The sequence below is a fragment of the Cuculus canorus genome, chromosome 2 (genome assembly GCF_017976375.1).
Source record: "Cuculus canorus isolate bCucCan1 chromosome 2, bCucCan1.pri, whole genome shotgun sequence".
Classification (NCBI taxonomy): domain Eukaryota; kingdom Metazoa; phylum Chordata; class Aves; order Cuculiformes; family Cuculidae; genus Cuculus; species Cuculus canorus.
The window spans coordinates 73299786-73315166 of NC_071402.1; the positions used below are offsets into that span (position 1 = coordinate 73299786).

A 15381-nucleotide genomic window follows, 5' to 3' on the forward strand; every position below is an offset into this window, starting at 1 on the left:
TCATCTGCTGCCTCATACAGAATGCGAAGAATACATAAGATTTGATAGCAGAAGATGCTGCTTTTGGCACTCACAGACCAGGGAAAAGCTTCACATGACCTGTTACTGTGGTTCTAGACCTAGCAGACCAACCACAAAAACAGCGCATCCTCTTGTAAGGGTATGACGCTGGCAGTATAGTCAACAAATTACTCTGTGGTGCATAAATGCCTCCAGTGTCTCTTCCCCTAGCTCTGAAAGTGGGCAGTGATGGCACACAGATGGTTATGAATCTCTCATGTCTTCTGTTATTGCATGGTAATATTTTTGGCTTTATAATATAACCAGAGAAAAAGTTTAGACTAGCAGTTCCCTGAGTGCATCATTCCTTTACTGGCCAATCTCATTCCCTGATGCTGTGAGACTGAACCTAGCCTGCTAGGAGGTCTGAGGTGGCTTCAGTCTGGGTTGGAAGCGTCCTTACTTTCCCAGCAACATTTGCTGACGTTCTTTGATAGAGCAACAAGGAGAGATGAGTTTGCTTTACTAGCGTCTGTGTCAGTAGATTTCTCTGATAATTTCTTTATTCGAAATACTGTAGAGAAGCATTTTATCAGAACTTGCATAGGAAGTAAAGCAATGCTGCACAGAAGTAGCTTAATCTAAATAATGAACACAATTTTATATTATTACTATATCAAATACATACGCATGTTATCATTTGGGTAGGGAAAAGCAGCATTTTTATGCTCTGTGTCTTGTAATGGCAAGAAGCATGCCTGTGCTGTTCTTAATTGTGCTATGCACCAGCCGAGAGTGTGGTATGCTTTTGGTTCCCTTAAAGGAGAGTGCAGCAAAACACTGGTCCCTTCCCACACCGATGTGTGTACTCCATGCTCATTCAGCAGCTTTTACTCTGAACAGCAGAGGCTGTGTGAGTTTGAGCGTAATGCAGACAGCATCACTGCCTTTTCTTCAAGGTTGGAATAAGACTTGGGATACGAGGTTCACTGGTGGGTGGTGGTCTGTGGGAAGAAGCCTTGTGGTCCTAGTGCCTGTGGTAGTCAAAATTCCTCCTGACTTCTTCACCTCACTCTGGTTACTCTCTGCTTTTCCATTGGATTCAGCATTTGTTCAGCAGCTCAGGCTGATGAATGGTTCATGGGGCTAAGGCTGTTTGCTGCTTACCTTCCTGCTCCGGGACTAGGTGATGATTCATTGTAGACAGATGTCTATAGGATTAGGCACATGTATTCTGGCACAGCTGAGTTAACTGGGTAGCCCACGGAGGAGGAGTTTTTGGTTTTCAGTGCTGATAAGAAACAAACCCCAAAATTTAGGTTCAAATAGTGAAAGCTACCAATGCTCTTGTTTAGTCCCATCAATGTATGAGCCACACAGAAGTATTGGTTTGGGATATGTCATGAGTCTGTGATAGCCCACTGAGTGTAAGATTTACATGGTCTATTGTAGTAAGATAAATAAGGGTGCCAAAATCTTGAAATAGAGCTCTTGTAATGGCATAGCTTTTAACTAACCTGGCCTCTTGATTATCCTACCTTTTGGAGGTAGAATTATTTGGAAAAAAGGTGTATTTTATTTATAGAAACTAGTAAGCTGATTTTGCTGCAATTTGTACTATAAAACTCGATGTGATAGAGGGGAAAAGCTTGTATACATGCCTTTTCTATGGCCTATATTTCAAGCATAGCACTAAACTTTATAAGCAAGATGTTATATCGGAAGCTATTACCTTTACTTCAGGAAGTAGGGAAAGATATGCGTGGTTTTGGTTTAGTTAATTTTTTTTTAAATAAAAGGTGGCATTTTTTTTTCTGAAGGTTCTGTCGGATTTACTGGAACTCTATTATTTGTTGAGGGGCCAGCTCTGACTTTTGAAGGCTTGAAATGCTATTTTTAAATCTTTGAGCTCCCTTTTCGCCATCTGTGCTTCTGTATTCATTGTGGAAAACCTGTGAGGCAGCTAGGAAAATGACTCCCTTTCACTTCTGTTTTGGTAGATGTCATTCTGTTTCTCCTGCCTTGCTGCTTTGCTTGGATGCAGTTTGTGCTGGGCTCAGTAGAAGAGAAGTGTTTGAAGGAACCTTGCTCTGTAAACTACATCCAGGATTTTCCTGGCTGGGGAAGTCTGACAAACATCGGAGACGATGATAGATCTGCTAGCAGTTCAGTGTCCTCTTCTCTCTTTGGAAAGAGTGATGCCAGCTTGTGTCAACTGAGCAACTGTTAGGCTCTGGCTCAGGGAGTGCTCTGTGTGTGCTGGTAATTTCACCAATTATCACTATGTCACTGACCTTCCTATTTCAGAGAAGGTGACCACAGAGGTTGTGGTGTGGCAGCTCTGACTTTATCTTGTGTCCTCAGATTTCCTTGACCTCTCTGACTCATTTTAGAATCGGAAATGATAAAGTCAGGGTGGTAATTCATGAAGATAGGCTTGCTTGCTTTTTTAATTGATTTTTTTCTCCTTTTTTTTTTTTTGTCTTTTTTTTAATTAATCAATTATATTTGATACTTCTGAATTTTGGTAAGATATAGTGAGAACATGTAAGAGGACTGTACCTTTGCAGATCTGAAAGGCAGCTGGTTGGATTCCCAGGGCAGTACCATGCAGTTGCTCTCTACATCCCAGAGCGTCTCTAAACATTATGTTGCTGGTGCTTGCCTTTGTCCTGGTACTTGGAAGCTGTGTTCAAGCTGGGGGAGCCAGCAAGCAGGGCTGTCAACGCAGAGATAAAACTGAGCTCTGCTGAGGTTCTGCCGCTCTGCAAACTTGGCTTTCTGCAAGGTTAGTGGCAAAACTCCTGTTGACTTCACTGAGTCCTGGATTTCTTTGTTTTGCTTTTTATTGATTTTAAGGAGAAAAATCTGTAGTTAATCCCTTCCAAACTCTTCTGTTGCCGTTCAGTGTTCCTAGGTGGCAACTTTCAGATGGGACAGATGCCCTTATTTCAGCATAGTCTGCCAACAGCTTGTGGAGCCCTGCAAAGCCAGAGTTTAATATGATTTTCATAGAAGGTGAAGTTTATTCGATGATGTTATTTGCCTGCATTTTCTTGAAAAAAAAAGTCTTTATTTGCTTTTTTCAGCTGTTGGTTTGACTTCAGCTTGGTTGACAAAGGGAGAGATAAGCCTAATATAATAGCTTTTATAATTCTCTGGAAAGTTGGTGGCTGGTAGAGAGGAGCAGCCTTATAACCACCTCACTCAGAGGATAGCTGCAGGATGACGTCCAGAGTTGAAGACAGTCATTAGGTGCTCCAGAACTGAAAAAAGCATCAGTGAGACTTCTTACGTTTTTAATGTCAAAGTCAGCCCTGACAAGACAAGGAAGCTGGAAGAAATAAGACTTCATTAATATTGCCATTCATTTGGTTTTGACAGGGATACGGAAATCTTTTTTTTTGGTTATAAGACCTGTTCTAAATTGTCGCAGGTTTTGGTGCTTGCTTTTGAGGTACATGTGCCGTTTGCCATTTCTAGTGTAACTGTAGCAGTTCATGTTACAAGATAGTCTAACATACCCTGCTTCTTGTGTGGTTTTCGAAGGCTCTGCTAGCTCAGGCATGTCTGTGCAATCTTGCTGTCACTGCTGTGATGCCCATCAGTACTTAAAGAACAGCATCAAGCATCTAGTTTGCATTTAGTTATCTCCAAGTAACTTTTAAAGCTCTGAAGTGGTAGGTACCTCTTGCTTTCTTGGTAAAGTTGTCTCATTTATAACATATAACATGATTCACATAGTTTCCTGTCTGCAGATGGGGATGATGCAAGATCTTGATTTTACTCTGTAAAGTCCATAATGACCCTAACCCTTGTCTGTTTCCTATATCCTAATCCAGTGCCACACATCCGTAAAATACCCAGATTAATCGTCCCTGATTTGAATGTGCGTGATAAAGAGGGAGGGTGTTCGGCTGCTTCCTCTCTCATTCGGTAACTGTCTAGGTGTGTTGACATGCCTGATTTATCAAGATTTGCATCACCCTGTGCTCTGGTTTGCGCTGCATGAGGCTATTAAGTGCTTAGTTGATATTGCATCTTTTTGTTTGTTTTGTGAGATTTAAAATCCATTAAGTACTGCATGTTCCTACAGGATACATCAAACAATTTTAAATGGAAACTTAACTAAAGAAATTCTATTTGCTGACGTTTAAAAATCATTAAAACATTTATGTTCTTACTTGATAAATCAAGATTAGACTTCACAGTCCAACTAATCAGCTGTTCACTGTTGTAAGTGTATTTATCTTTGTTAATATTTGCAGTTTTCTTTTTCATCAGACTTTCTGTTTTTATGGTATGGTAGGTCTGGGCTCCAGTGTAGAGTTGGAGCAGGGTTTATTACCTTACAATTAAGTTTATTATTTGCTTTTAATAAAAGAAAATACTCCAAATTCAATTTAAACTGAATAGTACTTGATTCCTGTGTCATTTAAAAAGAAGGGAGTATCTTAAAAGTGAAAATGAAATATATGTTGTTCTCAAAAGAAATTTTATTAAGCAAATTGGCACCAGGAAAATACAAGAAAATCGGCTGAAGCAGTGGGATTTCCTGATAAAAGTACCCATGGCCTTCCATAAATACAGGGTTAAGGCTATTGTGTTGTAGTTGGATATTTCTTTATCTCATTGACACTATGTATTTACATTAACCTTTTTTAATATATTGTTGATATATGTGATTTCTTACTGTGTGATGGGGGATGAATTAAGACTGAATTATAAATGCTTACTAAGGAGATGATTAAGAGAGAAAGGAGTGTCCTGGCATCTCCGATTCTGTTTTTCTGCAAGTGAATGTAAATTGTATCTCACAAAAATACATAGTTAGATCTTTTAGGAGACTTTCTGTCTCTAAAGAGAAGCTTGTCAGTCCTGTAGTTCTGTTGGCTTCTTCTGTGACATGTAGTTTTTTTACAGAGTTAGAATTTACAGAATAACTGCAGATGGAAAATGAGGGTAGTTTCATGTCTTTGGATTGCCCAGTCTGAAGCACCAAAGTAAATAAATTCCGTTTCGTTGTTGTCCTGCAGTGTGTCAACAGATCTGGAGTTTTGAATGCATAGGAACAGTGAAAACCTGGACTTAGATGCAGCTTTCCCCTCCCCTCTCCACCCCAAGAAATCTGGTGTAAGGTCAGAAGTGACAAGGTCATGACTGCTTTCCCAAGGACACGTAAACTTGAGGAGTAGCACAGAGGCTTTCCCTCTTTTAGGAGAGCTTAGCACAGCTGGAGAATAAATGGCTTGAGCAGGTCTGCCTGCCATTCTTTGTGTTTCTCCTGCCTGGAACCACCTACTTTAGGAGAGTAACTCTGGATTTCAAAAAAAAGGCACAAATACCTTCTGGCCCACAGCCTGTAAAGCCATAGAATTAGTTGTTGTTGATAGATTTAATTTCTGCTTAGAAATATGTGTTTCTAATGTTTTGGGAAGCCCTTTTGGATCCAAAGAGTGTTTTGGAACTGAGCCAAGATGCTTCTCTACTCTGGTTCACATCCTTTAACTTTTTTGTCTGTGCCCTCTTCTTTGGTACATGTGGGTGTGCAGGTTTCCTGAAGTAACTGTGATGTTGCCACCATTTGTAGACAGAGGAATTAAAACCTTTGTCGTGAAGGTAGGTGGAACAACGTAGGTTTAAATCCTGCAAAGAGCTGAACTCCTTCAGCTACTGTTTCTTGCTTCTTTCTGTGGGATCTGTTTGTATAAGGGTGAATGGTTGAAATGAACTCTGGGAGCACACTTGTATTGTGTTCTCATTAGATGAAAAATGATTATCAGCTCAGTTATGTGTGTTAATGTATACCATAGGTATACTTATTTAAGCAAGTAATAATTCCTAAGCATCATTTTTTTCCCTGTCTATACACATCAGATGGTCACTGTTAAGACTTTTTCTAGTCAAAACAGATATGGGTAGGAATATTGTTCTTTAATAATATCAGCTATTTTCAGCTGAAGTTCCTACAAGCTTGTAAGTGTATTATAAAACTAGGAATTAGCCAATACAGTAAATCACATCAGAATTCCACTAGCTATATATGTTGTTTTCCTCTGATTCTTTCAAAACTATTCCATCTTCTGTGACCCTTAAAAACAGAAAGCAATTTACTGCAGTAGGGCCATAATCTGCAGTGTCTTCAGCCCCCTAGAGAGTGATTCTCAGTAAGTGGTAGTGAGGTTGAACAGTCTGTGGGCACTAAAATTGAACACTGTCATACATTTGCTCAGTAATACAGTGCAAATGCACCTTCAAGTTGCATCTTAACTCACAGTACGAGTCATGACAGGAGAGTTTATAAATGAGTGTTGCTAAACAATAAACTTATATTTATTTTTTGTTTAAACAGCCTTATTGAAAGTGTTGATAAGAGATGAAGAAAGCACAACCACACTGAAATCTGTACAGCACCTCTAACTTCAGGGGATGTACCATACGTATGTGAGGGCATTTCTGAGCTAGCCTCAGGCTTGCATAATTGTATCTTTGGTCATTGACTCATTTAGAAAAAAAATTATCTTCTTACTGCTTTCATGGTTTGCTATTGATAAGCATGTTGAAGACTAATGTAATTATTGAATATTAATAAAACCTATTTTAATTAACAAGTTATCTTTCCACCAAAGAGGCTAGAGGGCTCAGCATGGAGTTGTGGTGCCAGACAAAGTCAGTAAGGTGAGAGCTGTAGCATCCTCACAAAAGCACAACAGACAGGTAGTAGAGTAACTGCTTCTGAAGGCATGTTCATCCACAAGATGGAGAGGACACAATGCCAGCAGTGATTCCAACTTGCTTAGAAATGGTCTTAGCTTTGTTTTCACGCCAGTGTTTTCCCATAGACGAGCATGGTTAGTAAGAATCCACATGGCCAACATGACCCTTGCTATAACTTCATGAGTAATGCTGAGAAATATCACTGTTTGTCTCATGAATTATTGGTATTTTAACCTTGTGGGTTTTGCAGTTCTGCCACACAATTTGCTGTCTGCAGAGAACTTGGTGTGCAGTGGCTGCATGGTTGTAGCCTCCTGGCTGCTAAACTGAGCATGCTTAAAACAGCTCAGCGAAGATTTGAAAGCTCTGAGAACAGAAGAGAGTACTCGGGCAGCAGGGCTTGACCATTTTGCAGTATGTTTGGGCTGTTAGCATGTTAAGCACTTTTTGTGCTTAAGCATCAGTAATGTAAAAATAGTGTCATTCTCTTTTCCTATTTAAGCATACTGTGCAAAGAAGCCTGATTTAGTCACACATGGGTAATATTTCAGATGAGAATGAATAATCTGATATTTTCTTTATTATTATCATTAGTTCTTTGCTTGGAATGGAATGACAGTAATAGTTCAGTACTTGATAAGTGGGGAAAAAAACAATGCAAGTGTGTGGATGATGGAGGAAGAAGTCAAACATTCCAGTAGAAATAGGATTGCTTCGCTAATTACTGAATGCTTTTGCACTAATTCATGGCTAGTTCTGCTGCAAGTCACTTTAGCAGCAGTCCTGGCAGTCTTTTGATTTTGATCAGTGTAAAACTGTTAGTTTTATGTCAGATGCTGGTGCCTAAACTTTTGTGTCCTAAAGCCTAAGTGTCTGTTGGCTTTATCAGCATTTTGGTTTGTCTGAGTCTTCTCCTTTAGCAGATGTCATTATGAAAAGAGGAAGGTTTCACTATCCCTACCTGCTGTGCTATTTTCCTACTAGGCCAAATTTTTTTGAAGGCGTGAGGATTCATAATGAGACCTTCAGTATGAATTGATAATGTGGTTTTGTTTTGATCACACCTTGCAAGCTAAAAAGTTAAAACTATTGGCATATCTCTTATTCAGAGATGCAGTAGTACCACAGTTTGGATCACAGGTATTTAACATTCCAAAATAGAATAACTCCTCTATGCTTTCTTGCCATTAACCGCAAGTTTTCTGTTTTCCTTTAGCATGTGTTTCAGCAAATGAGGCAAATAATTACATAACGTTAGCGGCTCTCCAATTTCATTCCTCTTTACTGATGTGCAGCCTGATGAAGTAGCATATAATGGCACCAGCACAAAGTGTGGTCTTTGCCACACACTGAATGTGTGGGTGGTATCTCAGAAGTCCTGTGATACAGCTATTAGGCCAGACCTTGCGGTGCTTATTCAGGGAGTGTTTTTCATTAATTGAAGTGGGCAGCTACCCAAATCTGGGATTTGGCTGCTTTTTAAAAGATCTTCTCTAGGGCTTGTGTTGTAATTTTTTTTATTTTTTTTTTGGGGGGAGTGGGGGGGAGGCAATGATACAGGTAGATCTGTTAGACTCCCCAGTGTGACTGCAGTTAATAGGCGTACAGGCATTTGTAAGCTGCAGTTATTCCTTGATCAGTTAAAGCCCACCCCACATACATCTCCATCCTTGCTTTCACTCTTAAGTGAGTGCTCTCTAAAGTAGAAGTGGGGTGAATTGCATGGCTTGTGAACTACAGGAAATCAGATTATTGTGCTTATGGCTACTTCTGGCCCTAAAAATGGCTCATGAAACTGATCTATGAACTGCCTTGTACTGGATCTTGAGGGAACTCCTCAGTGACTAGAAGGAGGATTAGGCTTTTATTGGAAATTAATGCACTCTTAATTGAAAGTGTGGGTGAAGAATAAAAAAAAAGTGTATTTGAGGATACCAGCAATAGGCTAAGTCCTTTGGCTTTCCTGCCAGAGGATGAACACTTGATAATTCAGCTACCTCTTGTCAGTGCCAGAGTGAGTCCCAGCCAGATGGAAGCTGGTTTTCTCTTGTTTGGCAGCAGTGCAATGCTTCAGAAGCAGTGGAGTGGACAGGTCTCTGCCGTGTGTTGGAGCCTATCTCAGCCTCTCATGAAATGTGCCAGATCTGGGGAGACCTTCCTGGTAGCAGATTTTATAATGAGTTCATTCACTTGCACATTTGGCACTAGGAAGCTGCAGCACAATGCTTTTTAATGATTGATTGGTAACGTTTGTGAAAGATTTGAAATTGGAGATACAGTGTTAGGAACTACTTCCATAAGACTGTATCGTCTCACCTTGACTTTCATTTATTTTTCTTTAATTTCACCCTTGGGCAAGCATGGTCATGTACTTCCATCCCTGCTTCCTCTTCTACAAATGCTCTCATCCTATTGCTCTTGTTTCTTGGTGTTTTTTTTTTTTTTCTTCTGGCATTAAAACTTCATTTTTTAAATGCATAAAGCTGTAGGGTTTCTCATCAGTGGAATCAAATAGAAGATCAAAAATATAAATAAATAACTTTCATTTCTTTGCCAAAAACAAATTATTTTTTCTTGTCTGTTTTGAGTGACTTTATCACACCCACAAGGGAATCATTTTCATCATGTCTGTCAGTGTGATCCTCCATTAGAAATGGAATTATCTTTTAAAAATAATATGAAATCCCAATAGATATTTGAAAAGAGAAAAGCATAAAATAATTATATACCATAATAGCCATGGAATTCAAAGTAAAGATTGTTTAAAAAGCCCACAGCCTTAAAAATATGAAACTAAAGTAACATAGGTAACCTTAATTGTTCCCTGAGCTATATCAACATGCGAGTAATTCAGTTCATTAGATCACAGAATCACAGAATTGTTTAGGTTGGAAAAGACCTTTAAGAACATTGGATCCAACTCTAAACCTAGCACAAGTCCACCAGTAAACTATACCCCTAAGCACACATCTACTTGTCTTTTAAATACCTCCAGGGGTGGTGACTCAGCCACTTTCCTGGGTAGCCTGTCCCAATGCTTGACAACCCTTTCATGAAGTAATATTTCCTGTTATCTATTTTAAACCTCCTATTTTTTTGTGCAGCTTGAGGCCATTTCCTCTGGCCTATTGCTTGCTGCTTGGGTGAAGGGACCTGCACCCACCTCACTACAATCTCCTTTCAGGTAATTGTAGAGAGCAATGAGGTCTCCCCTCAACCTCTTTTACTCCAGGATAAATGACCCCAGTTCCTTCAGTCACTCCCAGGGCTTCAGCACAGACCTTTCACCAGCTTCACTGCCCTTCTCTGGATGCACTTCAGCAGCTCAATGTCAATGCTTGTAGTGAGGGGCCCAAAAGTGAACACGGTATTCAAGGTGTGGCCTCACCAGCATTGAGTACAAGGGGACAATCACTTCTCAAGTGCTACTGGCCATGCTGTTTTTGATACAAGACAGAATGCTTGTGGCCGCCTTGGCCACCTGGGCACACTGCTGGCTCACATTCAGCTGACTTTTGAGTAACACCCCGAGGTCCTTCTCCATTGGGTGTCTTTCCTGTCGTTCATCCCCAAGCCTGTAGTGTTGCATGGGGTTGCTGTGGCCCAAGTGCAAGACCCAACACTTGGCTTTTTCGAGCCTCATACAATTGGCCTCAGCCCGCTGATCCAGCCTGTTCAGATCCCTCTGTAGAGCCTTCCCTCCCTCAAGCAGATCCAATACTCCTGCCCAACTTGGTGTCATTGGCAAATTTACTGTACGAGCTTAACCCTCTTGTCCAGACCGTGGATAAAGATATTAAAAAGAACCATTCCAAACACTGGGCTCTGGGGAACACCACTAGTGACCTGCCACCAACTAGATGTAACATTCACCACAGTTCTTTGGGCCCAGCCATCCAGCCAGTGTTTTACCCTATGAAGAGGATGCCTGTCCAAGTCATGAGCAGACAGTTTTTCCAGGAGAATGCTCTGGGAGGTAGTGTAAAAGGCTTTATTAAAAGGTAGACATGTATACAATATTCACAGGCTTACCCTCATCTACTAAGCAGGTCACTTTGTCATAGAAGGAGACCAAGTTAGTCAGGTAGGACCTGCCTTTCCTAAACACATGCTGATTGGGCATGAGGACCTTGTTGTCCTGTAAATGCCTTATGATGGCACTCAAGATGGTCTGCTCCGTAACCTTCCCTGGCACCGAAGTCAGGCTGGCAGGCCCGTAGTTCCCTGTATCCTCCTTCTTAGCCCTTCTTGTGGATGGACATCACACTTGCTAACTTTCAGTCAAGTGAGACCTCCCCAGTTCGCTAGGACTGCTGATAAATGATGGAATGTGGCTTGGCGAGCCCTTCTGCTGCCAAGTACTCTTGGGCGGATCTCATCTGTCTTCATAAGCATGTGTGTCTAGGTGTAGTCAGTCACTAACCATTTGCTCTTGGATTATAGGGGCTCCATTCTGCTCCCTCTGCTTGTCTTCTAGCTCAAGGGGCTGGGTACCTGTAGAACAACGAGTCTTACTATTAAATACTGAAGTGAAGAAGGTATTACGTACCTCATCCTCTTCCTAATTTGTTGTCGTTTTTTACCTCTACGCCCACTAAAGAATGGTGATGCTCCTTAGGCCTCCTTTTGCTGCTAATGTGTTTATAGGAACATATTTAATTGTCGTTGATGGCAGTAGCCAGATAAAGTTCTAGTTGGGCTTTGACCCCTCTGATTTTCTTCCTGCATAGCCTTACAACATCTTTGTGTCCTCCTGAGTTGTCTGCCCCTTTTTTTTTTGTAATGTTGTACACATTAGGAAGTTTTGTAGGATAACACTGGAAATAAGTTACTATAAGAGTGATATATTTTAGACCTGTACCTTGCTATGTATGAGACTTCTAAAGGCATAAGTCATCTGTGTTGTACATACTTGTAATGGATTGGTATTTTTTTCCTGTGATAGACTGAACCTTAGAATGTTCTTTGATTTATTTTTTTCTTGTTTTCTGCCCTCTCTTTCCAAATAAAGAGCCAACACAAAGCTCAGTTCAGTTGGTTGTTTGGGTATTATAAATGGCAAAGTGGAATGGAGCTGTCCTTGACATTGTAAAGCTGTCTGTATGAATGCCTCCCTCTTTACTAGTTATGGACATTATCATGCTCTCCTGGTTTCAGTTCCCCATCTCTGTGGAAATTTTTAACTTCTGTTTTCCATTTTCAGAATTCTTGCAGTGATTTATGTTGGTGCTAATCTGTTTGTATTTCCTTTACATTTGTGTTGTGTTATAATTTTTGAGCTGTTCTGCCTAGAAGCTGAAAGGATTTTAATTACTAAGAGGAGCTTAACATGCTAATAACTCTGTTATAGTGAGTTTTCTTTTTCCAGCCTGTCATGTAGGTTGGGGTTTATTTTGGTGGGGTTTTTTTTTTGTTTATTTGTTTGTGGGTTTTTGGTTTTTTTTTTTTTTTGTTTTGTTTTGCCGTGAGCAATGAAGAGTGAGAGAGAAATATCCTTGGAAGGATGACTAGGATAACTGCTTCATAGGCTAGATCACTACACAGCAGTGACTTCTTGGTAGAGTATGGGTGTGCCTCAGGGCTGTAGCTTTAAGAGATAAAGAGAACATACTTGTCTTCTTTTTTTCTCCTCAAACAGCAATGTGCATAGGTTTCCCCTGAAAAGACTGCAGGACTGCCATCACCTGAAAGTTGAGAACATTTACTTCATTGTCTCCAGTTTTCCACCTGAGGAACACTGCATTTGTGTACTATGCTAATCACTGACCACTCTCATTTTGGTTTATTTCTCCTAATTATGAGGTGGTACACACATGGATGTCACAGAGAAACCATCTGCAACTGTTCAGCCTTGTGGACTGACAGGACTGCAAGTTTGCGAATTGGCTTGACTGAGTTGGAGGTGCTCTATCAAAACTATATCAAAAACTTAATGTAGCCTATAATTCAGCTGTGTTGAGGGCTGGTTGATTTTTGGTTTGGTTTGTGGGTTTTTTGTGTGTTTGGTTTTTTTATAATGAATGATTAGAGAGAGAATTGAGATAAAAAGGACAAAATTCTACAAACTGGGGTAGTATAGAGTTTTTGCCAAATTCCTGCTGATATCTATGGCATGAAGTCTCCCCAGTACCCGTTAGGTTGCCTTTGCCTGACAGGGAAGAGAGGGTTCCAGGTTTCTTTTGAGCATGGTAGAAGTGTGTAGGAGATAACTTCATTTTTATTTATTTTTTTTTTCCATGCTAGGCATTATCTATACAAAGACAATCTCTGCATAGCATTGCCATGTAAGTGGAAGTCCAAGGACCACTTCTGTTTGAAACAGAGATCATGTCTTTTCAGCATGGAATTGTAAAGTCCAGGTTGCATCCTATTACTTGGTAGTTACATATTAATAAAGTGTAGGTCCAAAGGGCTTGTCTTACCTTGTCTGGAAGTTCTTAATCTGGTGAAACTTTTCTTTATTTCTATTGCGCTTGAGCTATAAGCTGTACTACAGAAATGCTCGGCTTGTTGGTCAGTTTGCTTGTTGTTTTTCCATTTTGGAAAGCCTGATGGTGCTGCTGAGAACAGTGCTGGTAAGTTATCTATATGTTCTGCCTAATTATTTCATGTTTCTATGCATATTTCATCTTAGAGTAAAGTGAGATGAACTCAGTAAAAGGCACTGTACATTTGCATGTTAGAATCAGTTGCCTGTTTTGGCTCTGTGTCCCTGTCAAGGGCTGGATCAAAGCATTCATGTAACTGAGTGAATCATAGGTTCAAAGTGTTCCCACTTTTAACTTTGTCCACAGACTAGTAAACTTCAACTTCATCCTTTAACTTTATCTGCAGACTAAGCAGGTAGGAGTGCTTAATAGTACTCAGTACTGAGCACAATGAAGGATGTTTGTGGGGGGAAGAAAAATGCCGTTGAGCCAAATTTAGTTTGAGTTTAGCTCATACTGAAGAATGTTATACAACTTTATTTTTTTTTTATTTAGTATGTTATGTTTATAGCACAGAAAGTACCAATGCTTAAAACGGGCTTTTCAATCACTCGCTTTCTCTGTGCATTATTTTAGGAGCCGAACAAAAAGACTTGTCTTACGGAGTGCTTTTGTACTGTCTTTTGTAACCATTGTATCTCTGTCAGAGGAAGCCGAATTCTTTTTCTGACTTGCATTCAATAGTATTACAGGCTTCTCAGAGCCTTCTGACAGCAGTTGCTGGAGCCCCTCAGAATGCAGCTGCTCAAGCAGATCGAAGGTAGAGCTAGAGCTGTGGATTTCAGTCTGTGGTTCATGGAGCTATTTTCTACTGCTGGAATGTTTCAGAAAGTTGGCTATGAAATGCAAATCAGTGCCACATTGCGCTCTACAGATGTGAATTTTAAAGGGATCTGCTTCCACTGAAGTAGTTTGAAATTTGTCGTTTGGAAAATGATTGAAAACCAGGCATTTAAAGTAGTCACAAGGGTTTCAAGAGAATGTGTAGTTGCTGTTGTAGAAAAGTTCGTATGAGGTCACTTGAACTGTTGCTAGGTTAGAGAGACTGTAGTGGGAATGTTTTCCCTTTTCCTTTCTCTGATGTCTCTGAAGGAAACAGGCCTGCACTGTCCTTTCTACACAAAAGAAAAGGAAGGTTGTAGTATCTAAAAGGCCCTTATCATGTAATGCCCAATACCTAACATACATAGTTAGGTATTTTATGGAGGTAATGTGTACATTGCTGGTCTACATATAGCGGATGCTTTTGATGGCATGATTCCTGATTTCCTGACACACACCCCTGCCCCCAGCCTTAAGCAGTGTTGAACAAGGTCTCTAACTGGAGAACTGGCTGTAAAGAGAACCTTAAAAACTTAAAAATCGTGCTCTCATTTCAGAGCTAAAAGATGGTAGTAAGGTGCCTGACTTTGTTCCTTCACAAAACCAGATGCAGCTTTATGCTATTGCTAGGGAACAAACATGAATGTAGCATAGCCCGAATTCACTTGCAGCTCCTTCATCAGGTTCAAAACTCAGTCATTCTTTATTTCTCCTGTGAGGTTTCAAAGTCTCTTCAGTTTCAGCTGGTTTCAGGTTCATGTTTATTTTATTACTCTTGCATTATTTTCCCTATCTATGTTCACCGTGAGATCTGGAATTTACAAGTCCAGATAAATTGTAATTAATAAAAAAAAAACCTGGTTCCGACAGGCTTGGGATACTTGCCTGCTTCTTTCCTTACCGCCATTTGGTACTGTATTGGAGATTGTCCTCCATATTATAGGACGAGCTTTGAAAACAGAAATTAAAAGCTTGTCTTAAGAAATAGGTTGATGTGAATCTTAGTGGCTACTTATGTTGATGCATTTGATTTTATGGAGGACGAGTTAATGACTTGTAAACTGATCTGAAGTCCTTAAATGTTGCGCCTCATGATTATAAAGCTGCAGTTGGCATGATCTGGATTATGCAAAACCTTGATGTCTCTCACCACCTGCTAGCAAATTACAACTGTAGCCATACATAAAGGGATCTGAGAAGAAGATGAATCCACATTTCTTTTTTTTTTTCTTTTATAAACAAGTATAAAAAAATAAAAAAAATAGTTTGGTTCATGGACATATGAAGTTAGTGACTGCTGACTGCATGACTCGTTAGGTCATAGAATAAGAAGTGAACGTTCAGTGAAAATGTC

The 15381-nt window shown here is 40.0% G+C and overlaps 1 protein-coding gene across 12 annotated transcripts in view; it reads left to right on the forward strand.

Moving 5' to 3' along the window:
• COBL (cordon-bleu WH2 repeat protein) overlaps positions 1-15381 on the forward strand; it is a 212933-nt gene that overhangs the window by 76085 nt on the left and 121467 nt on the right. The window contains exon 1 of one of the 12 annotated variants that reach the window (XM_054058710.1): positions 13169-13292. The exons of the other annotated variants lie outside the window; for them this stretch is intronic. The gene's annotated coding sequence lies outside the window, so the exon portion shown is untranslated. Of the gene's footprint in view, positions 1-13168; positions 13293-15381 lie in introns of those variants that run through there. 12 annotated transcript variants of the gene reach the window in all.